This window comes from Canis aureus, chromosome 9 (genome assembly GCF_053574225.1).
Source record: "Canis aureus isolate CA01 chromosome 9, VMU_Caureus_v.1.0, whole genome shotgun sequence".
NCBI classification, from domain to species: Eukaryota; Metazoa; Chordata; class Mammalia; order Carnivora; family Canidae; genus Canis; species Canis aureus.
This window is the reverse complement of record NC_135619.1, coordinates 16,551,142-16,563,287: the sequence shown is the minus strand read 5'-3', so window position 1 is coordinate 16,563,287 and position 12,146 is coordinate 16,551,142. Positions and strand designations below refer to the sequence as shown.

The following is a 12,146-nucleotide window of genomic DNA, read 5'->3' as shown; positions in this document are numbered from 1 at the left end:
CATGACCCTGAGGTCACACCCTGAGCCAAAACCAAGAGTTGAACACTTAACTAACTGTGCCACCCAGGTGCCCCATATATAATTTATTTTTTAGAGCAGTTTTAGTTTTTCCATATATCCCCTGTCCCCACACATGCAATCTCCTTTATTATCAGTGTCCCCCCACCAGAGTGGGACATTTGGCACAGTTGGTGAACCTACATTTATACATCATAATCACCCATATATAGTCCATAGTTTTTGTTAGGGTTCCCTTTTTTTTTAATATTTTAAATTTATTTATTCATGAGAGACACAGAAAAACACAGAGACACAGGCAGAGGGAGAAGCAGGCTCCATGCAGGGAGCCCAATGTGGGACTCGGTCCCGGACCCTGGATCATGCCCTTGGCCGAAGGCAGACGCTCAACTGCTGAGCCAGGCATCCCAGGGTTCACTTTTTTAAAAAGTATAGTTGATAAACGATGTTACATTAGTTTTAGGTGTACAACTTAGTGATTATTAGGGTTAACTCTTGATGTTGTACCTTGTATGGATTTGGATGAATATATAATGACATGTATCCACCAGTATAATATTTTACAGAGTAGTTTCACTCCCCTAAAATCCTCTGGGCTCCACCTGTTCATTCCTCTACCCTGACTGTCAATTTTTATTTATTTATTTATTTATTTATTTATTTATTTATTTATTTATTTATTTTTGTTTATTTTTTTTTCTTTTTTTTTTTCTGACTGTCAATTTTTAAATAAACAATTGTTAAGTGCCTACTATCAACTGGGAATGGACTAGTCACTTCAAAAACAAACTAAAAATAAGGTCGCCGCATGTTGTTAAGAATCATACAGTCAGTTGGGAAGCCAGTTACATAAACAAATAGCCTAATATAATAAGCTAAATTGCTTTAATGAGATTATGTGTCAGTGTTAATGGGGCCATAGGAGAAATGGAGCTCATAAGTTGACCTGGAGAGCATAGGGAAGGCTTCCCAACAGACATATCTTCTCTAGTAGGAGTGTGCTGGTATGCGATATGGGGAGAGGTTGGTACAGAGGTGGCAGGGGATGGCATCTAGGCTGAGAGAATGGCATGTAGCAAGAGCAAGGGACCAGCAGCTTTGGAGGACAAGGCATGCTTGGAGTAACCACAGCAATTTAGTATGTTTGAAGAACTGGCTGTGGGGTGTGGTGCAGAAGGAGATGAGACTTGGGAGGAAAGCAGGGACAAAGATCATGAAAGGTATTGAGTATCATGGCAAAGGAGTTTACTAGATTTTATCTTGGAGACATGGGAGAGCCACTGAAGGATTTTGAGCAGTATACTGATATGATCTGGTTTTTATGTTAGAAAAATCCAGTCTGGTGGAAGGATGGAAGATGGTTAGAGGGCAGAAGGTAGGAGGTGAGAAAGGCCAGTGAGGGTGCTTTCATAATATTTAGTTTGGGAGACAGAGAGGGAAAGAATAGGGCAGACGAGGAGAGATTTATGAAGTATCCAGGGCTTGGTAGTTGATTAGATGGGGGGCGGGGGGGCAAGGAAGAGGAAGGTTTCTGGCTTGGTCAGTTTGATATTTATCAAGATAGGGAAGACAGGGGTGCCGGCTGGCTCAGTCTGGGGAGCGTGTGACTCTTGATCTCAAGGTTGTGAGTTCGAGCCTCACATTGGGAGTAGAGAACTAAAACAAACAGAGAAGACAGAAAGAGGAATTGGTTTTGTGGGGAGGGGTTAAGAGGAAAGATGTGTTTGGTTTTGAGTATAGTGAGTGTAAGGAACTGCTGGAACATTCAGGTGGGAACGCCAAGAAGAACAGGGGCTCCATAGGTCTGGAGCTAAGAAGAACGTTCTGAGCTGGATGGAGATATTGATTTGGGAGTTATGCTGTGGGTGGGTGTGGTTAAGTAAGTGGGAGTAGAGTAGATGAGGGAGTAAGAGTAGAGTCGAGTAAGAAAAATGAGAAGACAAGACAGAAAATGAAAGAGGATCAGGCTGCAGACAGTAGGACAGTTCAAGCCTAAAGTCTTACAACAGGTGTCTCTCAAGAATACAGAGATTCTTATAGACAACCAGGATATCAGTTCTACATCAAAGAAAATCCACATTTCTTCAATAACATTCAAAATCTTGTCCGTGCTCAAATTCCCCAAACTGTATTTTTCAGATGTTCCTTAAAACCCAGGCCCCAATCAAGATTCTTTGATTGCTTTTGACTGTCACCTCTCCATTGTCTCTGTCTGAGAAGTCCCCCTACCTCCCTCTGTTGTCCGTGGCGCTGAGTGCTTTGAGAGTCTAGGTCAGTTGTTCTACAGGACAGTCCACATTCTGGATCATAGTTAGATTTAGGTCAGCCATTTCCAGCAGTTCACTGTAAGTGATGTTTTTACCTCCCACTGCATCATATCAGAAGAGATGCTAATGTCGAAGTCAGGCCCCTTTTATAATCAGATTTTTGACCTATATGTCTGAAACCATCCAAACTATTGCACTTGACAAAGACATAGATTTGGCTCCAAATGTTAGATTGATAGGTGGTCTTTTCTACAAAGTGATACATGTTCTAGGTCTTTCATCTTTGATATATAGCTTAAGTCAGCTTTGCAGCTGTTTATTCTGATGGTTTTTTCTTCAATTTTCCCATAGAAACCCGTGTTGCAAATAGCTTGTTCTGAGTGAGGCCTGGCCTGGCTCAGTGATAACTCAGCAAGACTTTGGTCATGCTGTTTCACTGACATGGATGACTACTTTTCTTTCTCTTTCCCACAATTCTGGTTGATAAACCAATGTTTAAGGGATGGACAGAGAAAGAGTTGCCTGCTGAGAAGACCTAGAAGGAGAAGCCAGAGAGAGAGGAGGTGAACCAGGAGTGAGAGTAGGTTTAAATTAGAGCTTTTTCGGTGGTAAGTAACAGAAGCCAAACGGTGTTGGAGTCTTCTAGAAGAGTGAGTCAATGGGCAGGATTCAAGAAAGTAGGTACTTATGTGGGTGGATATTTATTGGAGTTAATTAATTTACAGGGAATGACCTTTGTTTCTTAAATGATCTTGAGCCAGAAGGCAGGGAAAGGGTGGTGTCTGGGTCTGGGATTCAGAATCTGAACTCTGAATTTCTTGTCCTATGGAATGATCTTGGCTCAGACTTTAAGATCTCCCATGCTTTCATTTTACAATCTGTAAAAACAAATAAGAGTTTCCACTTACGTTGTTGGGGGACTGTGTCTGTTGACAGTTCTGAGAGGTACCATGAGAACAATGTTGAACATATTATTGTTGAAGGGAGGGTTGGAAACCCTTCTAAGCCACTCCTGTGATCTGAATGTTCTCCAAGCTCTGATTTTGGAAGAACCGGTTTCTGAGAGAAAAGCTTAGCAGCATTCTTCAGAAAATCTTACTCAGGGACAACACTCATGCACCAGAGTGTATTGATTTTTGACTTAAGAGCATTTTTGGCAGAAGGGCATATATTTTTAAGCTACCTGGGACTTAGCTGTACTTTTACAAAAAAAATGTGTTTTTTTTTACTTCTAAAAAATTGTGGCACCTAAAACTTCCTGTTTTAACCACTTTTAAGCATACAGCTCAGTGGCATTAAGTACATTCCCATTGTTGTGCTACGGACACTACCGTCCGTCTCCAAAATAGAAATGAAAGGAAATGATCTGTGTGTTGGCTTCAGGGATTCCTTCTGCGGGGATCTGTAGTGAGCTGGCAGGCTGAGGGACGCCTTGCTCCTGGGAAGCCTCTTACTTTTGGGGAATGGTTCTGAAAGGAAATGGAAAGATGTGAAGACAAGAGGCCCCCATTAAAGACTGACCATGTCGGGGTCCCCAGGAGTTAAGGACTTCTATCACAGCTCAGCCCGAAGGTTCTCGAAGCTACTGTTTGCTGACCGGCTAAGGTGAGTTTTATTTGGAAGGCCGAGAGTTCCCAGGTTTGCCTCGTGTCTGGAGCTCCCGTGGGCTTCGTGCTGAGGGACATGCTGGCAGCGACATCTCCGGCCGAATCAGTCACTTTCTGCAGCCCCCACGGCCACCGCACGGGAGCAGTAGGAGGAGCAGCAGGGTGGCTGGGAGCGGATGAAGCGGCACAGGGTCCGTCCTCGGGGAGCAAGGAGGGCACTGCCCCAGCCTGCTCACAGGAGAGAAAGGTCTCACCCGGGGCAGCTGAAGTCCATTTAACATCCTGTGGGAAACTCCCGCTTTGTCCCGTGCAATCTGAGACTGCTGTAGGGTGGGAGTGTGATGGTTGGCAGTTTAGAAATTTCAAGCATGCAACTCTGGTGGTCTTCACCTCTTTCCCCAGGATTCAGCCTTTCTTTGGCATCGTTTGAAAGAGAGATACCGTCTTCAAAATGATTCACTCAACACCTGCTCCCTAATGACCTCCTTGTTCCACATGTGACCTTATCCATACTCACCCTGTTCTGTCATGTTCTGTCATGTTCTGCCTTGATGACAGATGTTAATGGGCTCATGGTTTACAGCCAGCTGCCCTGAAGGCCAACAGCAGCAAGGAGAGGCCGAGGTGTCCTCCTGACTGGGTCAAATGTCTCCTTTGGACTACTGGGTTGCTTTTCCCTTCGATGTGGAAATAAAAGCTTGCCCTTTATATTTGTGGGGAAAAGTCCCTGTGGTGTTGCTAGGGATGGAGTTGGGTGGCCTCATCAATCAAGGAGTCGTCTGCAAATGAGTTCAAGGTCACGGGGTCTGCACAGCCAGGACTTGACGGGACAGGGCACTACACTGTTCTCCTTGAACTCGAACACTGTTCTCCTTAACTCTCTGCTTCAGAGAGTGCCAGGACAGCCTGCTCCCGCACCAGCCAGTTGCCAGCCATGCACTGCTCCATGATACCATGTCAGATGTGGGCACCGAGTTCCCCTATTTCTCAGCTCTCCTCTGTAGCATGGGAAGCCTGGTGGTGGGATGTGACCTCCCTGTTCATCATCTATGTTGATTTATGAGAATCATGTAAGGAAATATACGGGACCCACAGTAGGAAAGGAAAATGTGGACAGAGCAAGATACCTGGTCAGTGGGTTGATCGGTGTGTCTGTCAGTCTGTGCATCTGTCTGCCTTTCTCCGCCTTCTTCCCTCATGTCTGTCTTTCTCATGGTTTCTCTCTGTCTGGTATCTTTCCATGTGTGTCTCAGTATTTCTTTCTTTCTGTCTTGTTTTTCCAAGCATATGCTCAGCTCCAACTATGTGCCAAGTATGATGCTAGCTTCAGAGTCTAAAGGCAAATAAGACACTCTGAGTAATAATAGTAACAACATAACTGGTTTTGTTGCTAGCTGCCTAGCATATATCCGACTCTGTGTTAAGAGCTTTATGTCTGTTATTGCATTTGTTCCTCACAATAGCTGTATGTGATGGTTATGTTACTTGTTTCACAGATGAGGAGACTGAGGTTTGTGTAACTTGTAAGAGTTTTTATCTGTCTGATTTGTGAGTCCACGTTTTTTTCTGCTACCTTCATTTGCCTTTTAGCAGTGACTTTGAGTTCCTGGGGTCTTCAGGCTGCCAGTGGGAATGTTTTATGATATGGAATTGATTCTAGATTACTGGTCTGTTTCAGGCCTGGAAGCATTCTGTGGCTCTGAAATGTAATCGGGAGAGGGAAGTGGTGAGAAGGGAAGGAGAAGGAGAGAAGGAGACAGATATGGAGAGAGACGGCAGAGAGCCACGTAATGATGGAAGGACCTAAAGGTAAAAGGAACATGGGATGGAAGCAGACAGACATACTAAGTAAAATTTGCCCTGCTAAAAAGTCAGATCGTCTTGGTCCCGTCTTGCTCCTCCTCCTTCCCAGACCAGGTGCCATTTCCTAAGCACACTGGGCGCTCTCACAAGCTGGCACTTTTGATGATGTATCTTTCTGCCCAGGACACCATTCCCTTCACTTTCTTGACATTTCCAACTGCCAGAAACCCAGGAACTGGTTCTGGTAGCTTTCTCCAAAACCCACAGATAGGATGAGTGCTTCTCTCTTCTGAACACCCACATCTCTTTGGAAATACCCCTGTCGTGGCCGTTATTCCAATCTGCCTGATGAGAAGCAGGTGTCTGTCCCAGTAGACGGTGAGCTCTTTGCCAGTGGGCGGGCAAGCGTCTTAATCACTTTGTGCTCTTTCCAGCTAGGCACAGCCCCTGAAGAGTCCAGCAGCAAAGACTGAGATGCCTTTTGCCATTTGTCGTGTTTTACAGCTTCCCTTCCTTTGCTAAGACATTACCACTAGAGCCCGACGGGCATGGGTTAGGCGTTTCCATCCCACGAGAAACCAGACAGGGCATGGTTGTAGATTAATTTTATATCTCATATAGGGCTTATATTACATCATGATAATATTTTCAGCCTTGTTACTTTGAAGTGCCTCTGGCACAGACTAGAAGACGCCCACTTGTCAAGTCCAAAGGAGGTAGGAAAATTTGTGCCTGGATACTGTCAGTGGTGTGGTAGGGAGGCGGCTCACCTGAAGAGACAGGTGCATCACAGGTGGTTGTCACCATGCTTGACTGTGGATACAGCTTGGTTGATTCTCCTTTTCTTTCTTTCTTTTCTTTCTTTCTTTCTTTCTTTCTTTCTTTCTTTCTTTCTTTCTTCTTTCTTTTCTTTCTTTCTTTCTTTCTTTCTTTCTTTCTTTCTTTCTTTCTTTCTTCTTTTTCTTTCTTTTTTAAATTTTATTTATTTACTTATGAGAGACACACAGAGAGAGGCAGAGACACAGGCAGAAGGAGAAGCAGGCTCCCTTTGGAGAGCCTGATGTGAGACTTGATCCCAGGACCCTGGATTGAGACCTGAGCCCAAGGCAGACACTGAAGCACTGAGCCACCCAGGCATCCTTAGTTCACCTTTTCTGACTCAGGGGATCTTGACTGTTTATTTGGACTTTAAAAATGTTGAATATTTAAGGAGAGAACACCAAAGTTAGAAGTCTGATAAACTAATATAAGTCCTACCTAATTATTCGTTACTATTGAGTAGAAAAAAGAGACTTCACTGTAAAAACTCTTCAGACCAATGTTTCAGAGTTCAGAACCTCTTGCAAATTAATTTGTAAGAAGAATGTGCTTATCATTTCTGAGGTTTTTGGGAGAAGGGAGACTGCCACGATATTGGGACAAAACTGTCCCTGAAACCAGGATATAGTGTGGTCACAGTTCAGAGCAAGTGGTTGGGAAATGCTTGCTGAACAGCATAAGTTTATGTTGCTTAAAAATGTTCCTTATGACAGATTGCGACGTCTACCATTTTGGTAAGAGATGAGGAAAGGCCTGATTTAAGCTGAGGAACTAGTTTTGCATGGCTTGAAGTTGAACTTCTTAACATTTCACCATTTCATTACTCCACAACTTCATGTGTCTGAATCACAGGCTGATTCAGATTCTGGGAAGGAATTTAAATTCCTGGACCCACTGTGAACTCTGGGCAACTATGGTGCTCCACTAATTTGGCCTTGACCAAGTTCAGCCCAAGAGCCTAGGGCTCCGGTGCAGGTTTAAGAGTTGAATGGTTTGAGGTCTCCCTTCCCCCTTGATCAACTGAAGAAATAATATGAGACCCTTCTCCCCTCGACCAATTGAAACTCTATACTAGATCCGAGATCTGCTGAGAACAAGTTCTCATCTCTTTGGTTTGAGCTCAGTTTTTGGTCTTTAGTTGGTCTTAGTAGAGTGAACGCCCATTGCTTCTGTCTATGGGGCTTCTGTTTTGTGGGAGGGGAGTGGTGGGAAATCTCCAGGACTTTCTGTCATGTTTCATGAGAGTTGCTGGTAGCCCTCAAGGTTTGGAGAACCTCAGGGTGAGCTTCAGCCAGGTTGTTCTGGGCAGTGACTCATTGAGCAACTTTGTGTTCAAACTTGTCATTAGCCCTTCACTTACCAACTGTCTTTTGAGGTTGGATGTGTCACTGGGCTGGCCAACTTGGCTTAGTCAAAGGGTGACTTTGATGATGATTTAGCTTCTGAATCTGTACTTGTCACTTGCCAGGTTGCTTGTGCCATGCATGAAGTGAAGGCTGCTGGTGGCAGGGGCTGCTTTTCCTGGGAGTCCTGGAAGTCCTGACATGGTGTGCAGCAAAGCAGGAGCTGTGGATGAGGATTAAGGCTGGGGTCACAGGAAACAGATTAGTGTGAGAACAGGAGCTCTTGTCTCAGGCTCCTGAGGCTCAGGCCCCCTGGTTCTGATAGGCCTCACAGGCTCTCTGACCCTCAGGAAACTTACCTGTGATTATAACACACACCTCACAGGGTTGTGAGGGGAGAACCAGTGAGATACCTGTGAATAGCGGTGCTGCAGGGGCTGAGCTGGGTGGGAGTACTTCTTTCTTGCTGTTTGGGTGCGTCAGCATGTACTGTCTACGGTGTGTGGTGCCATCCTTGGTGCCAAATAGAAGGAGCTGCATGGGGTGGTCTTTTAGGAATTCTCAATTTAAACAGATTTATTTATTTTTTAAAATTTAAATTCAATTTGCCAACATATAGTATAACACCCAGTGCTCATCCCATCAAGTGCCCTCCTTAGTACCCATCACCCAGTTACCCCATCCTCCCGCCTACCTCACCTCCAGCAACCCTTTGTTTTAAACAGATATTAAAAAAAAACCAACATATTTTTCGTGCACTTGAAGCAAAGCTTACATAGATACACATAAAACAGTGCATACATGTTTTTTTTTCAGTGCATACATATTTAAACAATAGGTTCCTGAACAAAAAATTACATTTTGTATTTTGGCGAACAGGAAATTGCACTGTTTGGGAGACAGATCTTCATGTGGCTGCAAATGAGTCATTGGAGACTTTAGGACCCAGAAGGAAATCTGAGGGCTCTTTGGTTAATCAAAGACAGAGAAGTTGTAAAATGAGGTAGAGGATGTCTCATACTAGTACTTTCCTAAAAGCCTGGAGAACCCTTAACCTACAAGATTTTCTGGGATATAAGGGGTCTGTGCTCAAAAAAGGGTTGGAAATAAAATTGGGTTAAGAAATGTCACTTTATGTCTGCCTTTGGCTCAGGTCGTGATCCGGGGTCCTGGGATCGAGTCCTGCATCTGTCTCTCCGCAGGGAGCCCGCTTCTCCCTCTGCCTATGTCTCTGCCTCTCTCTCTGTGGCTTTCATGAATAAATAAATAAATAAAATCTTTAAAAAAAAAGAAAAAGAAATGTCGCTTTACTCTGTAGGTGTGTTCCCCCACACAGGACAATGCATATTAAATATATGAAGATTTCTGAGTCATGTGATAGCAAGAAAACTTCGCATAACCGAGCTTCTAAAAACTCATTTGAATAAGAGATCTTTTCCAGGTGTCTTCTATTTAGAGCCAGTGGGCAAAGGTTGAGAAATGCAGTTTTAACTGTTGGGTGTGGTGTGAGGTTGTTTGTGTAAGATTGAGTTGTAAGTGGGTCTTCCTGGAAAATTCTCGAGAGAAGTAATATAGATGGAAATTATACGGCCTTATGAATAGGGTTTTATCCTTGCTTAAAATTTTTCTCATTTCTTCACCTTTTTCTTATGAACCATTTCAAACAAACATACAAATTGAGAGATTAGCGCAATGAACTCGGAAGTTATAGACACAGTGTAACACCTCCCTTTTGATGTTCAAATTGCACTAAATTTGGCCAGTGGGAAACCCTTCAAGCTGGCTTTTTAAAAAGTAAATCTTTAAGGGGCGCCTGGGGGGCTCAGCCAGTTAAGCGGCTGACTCTTGTTTTCAGGGCAGGTCATGATCTCAGGGTATTAAGATCGAGCCCCACATTGTATGGTTCTGCACTGGGCGTGGAACCAGCTTGAGATTCCCTCTCTCTCTCTCCCCTCCATCTCCAAAAGAAAATAAATAAAAATAAAAGTACAATTTTTATTTTTATTTTTTATTTTTTTTAAAGAGCATTTTATTTTTTTTTAATTTTTTTATTTATTTATGATAGTCACAGAGAGAGAGAGAGAGAGAGAGAGAGAGAGAGAGGCAGAGACAGAAGCAGGCTCCATGCACTGGGAGCCCGATGTGGGATTCGATCCTGGGTCTCCAGGATCGCGCCCTAGGCCGAAGGCAGGCGCCAAACCGCTGTGCCACCTAGGGATCCCAAAAGTACAATTTTTAAATAAAATTTTAACATATAGAGCAATACACATAAAAAATCAAGCCTGTAGTTCATTTTTTTTTCACAGAGGAAATACCTGTGGAACTAGTTCCCAAATCAAGAAATAGAACATTGCCAGCAGCCCAGAGGCCCCATCACACCCTCTTCCTATCACTACTGTCCCCTACCAGGGTAACCACCAGTCTTCTTCTTTTTTTTTTTTTAATATTGTTTTTCACTTTATTTAAAAGAGAGAGAGCACAAGCTTTGGGGAAGGCAGAGGAACAAGCAGACTCTCCACTGAGTGGGGAGCTTGACGTGGGGCTCAATCCCAGGACCCCGGGATCATGATCTGAGCCAAAGGCAGACCCTTAACTGACTGAGCCACCCAGGTGCCCGCCAGTCTTACTTCCAAGCCTGGTTGTCCAATTTGCCTGTTTTGGAATTTTATATACATGGCCTCATACAGCATACTTATGTCTGGCTTCTTTGAGTATCGCTGTGTTCATGAGATTCATCTGTGATGTGTGTAGCTCGCAGGTCTTTGTTTTTCATTGCTCCTGCAACTTATTTATCCGTTTTAGTACAGGTGGACATTGGGATGTTTCTGGGTTCTACTTCAGTAATGCTGCTATGAACATTCTGGTACTTGTCTTTGGGGATGGGGGACACATACCTCAGAGTGGAATTGCTTGCTCAGAGGGTATGTTCAACTGTATTTGATAATATCAAACAGATTCCCCCTATTTTCTTTGCTATGACTGTGTTGATGTTTATGGATTTCTTTTACTTTCCTGGCAAAGGTGTTCTGGGCTCATCTTGTAATCTTGTATGCTCTCTGCCTGAAATCTTTATTTTATTTTATTTTTTAGATTTTATTTATTTGAGACAAAAAGAAAGAGAGCGAGCGAGAGCAAGCATGCGCACACATGCACAAGCAGGGGGAGAGGCAGAGGGAAAGGGAGAAGCAGGCTCCCCACAGAGATGGAGCCTGATGTGAGACTTGATCCCAAAACCCTGGGATCATGACCTGAGCTGAAGACAGTTGCCTAACCCATTGAGCCACCCAAGCACCCTTCCTTCCCACTCCCTGCCCCATTCTTTTGAATTGAGAATAGTATTTAAAGGCCATGTCTGGGTGTTGTGCTCATGGCTATTGAGATGTCATTGCTTTCAGTTCCTTCTACCGGACAAAGCAAGGGAATATACACTAAAAAAAAAAAAAAAAAAAAATCATGTGTTTGAACTGATAATTTCAATTCAATTTAACATTAGAGGTTTTTTTCTCCCCCCTCAAAAAAAAGGATTTTTCTTTTCTGCATTCATCTCTTTTGTGTTGAAAATCATAGATCCTGGGCAGCCCGGATGGCTCAGCGGTTTAGCGCCACCTTCAGCCCAGGGCGTGATCCTGGAGACCCCGGATCGAGTCCCACGTCAGGCTCCCTGCATGGAGCCTGCTTCTCTCTCTGCCTGTGTCTCTGCCTTTCTCTCTCTATCCGTGTCTCTCACGAATAAATAAATAAAATCTTAAAAAAAAAAGAAAATTGTGGATCCTTATAACATCAATATGTTTTATTTGCTTTACATTTACATGAAACAGTTGAAAAATTGCAACGCTAGTACTCTTGACAACAATATCATATGCGTAAAGTATGTATGAAGCTTCAGATTTCTTTGGAGTTTTGTCTTTTGTGAGCAACCTTGATATTAAATTGAATGGTTTAAATCTAGTGAGGAAGATGAGGAATTTATCCAGGGGTTGCAGAAGGTGAGTGTTGTGCTTGGAATACTGATCGTGGCACTTGGCCCTTCGAGACAATTACTGTTGGCAAGCTCCCACTCTCTGTGCCCCCCTCTACTTTCTCTAAATCACTTCTCAAGGTTCTCAAGGTGTCCCTGGGGAGGGATGCACATCTAGGGGTGTGTTTCCTTCTCTCATTTAGAGGCTCTATGGTTGTCACCCATCCTCTAGGTCCTCACCTTCTGTTGTGATGGTTCATTTTGTGTGTCAACTCCGTCAGGCTCTGGTGCCCAATTTTTGGTCATATATCAGTCTATATTTTGCTGTAAA

At 43.7% G+C, this 12,146-nt stretch overlaps 1 protein-coding gene across 9 annotated transcripts in view; it reads left to right on the top strand.

The window, feature by feature from the left end:
• The window catches only part of SPTSSA (serine palmitoyltransferase small subunit A), a 162,715-nt gene that overhangs the window by 59,244 nt on the left and 91,325 nt on the right, over nt 1-12,146 (top strand). The window contains exons 4-5 of one of the 9 annotated variants that reach the window (XR_013386005.1): nt 5,571-5,701; nt 11,425-11,620. The exons of 6 other annotated variants lie outside the window; for them this stretch is intronic. The gene's annotated coding sequence lies outside the window, so the exon portion shown is untranslated. Of the gene's footprint in view, nt 1-4,294; nt 4,615-5,570; nt 5,702-11,424; nt 11,621-12,146 lie in introns of those variants that run through there. 2 more of the 9 variants (XR_013386004.1, XR_013386012.1) reach the window with 2 other exon arrangements.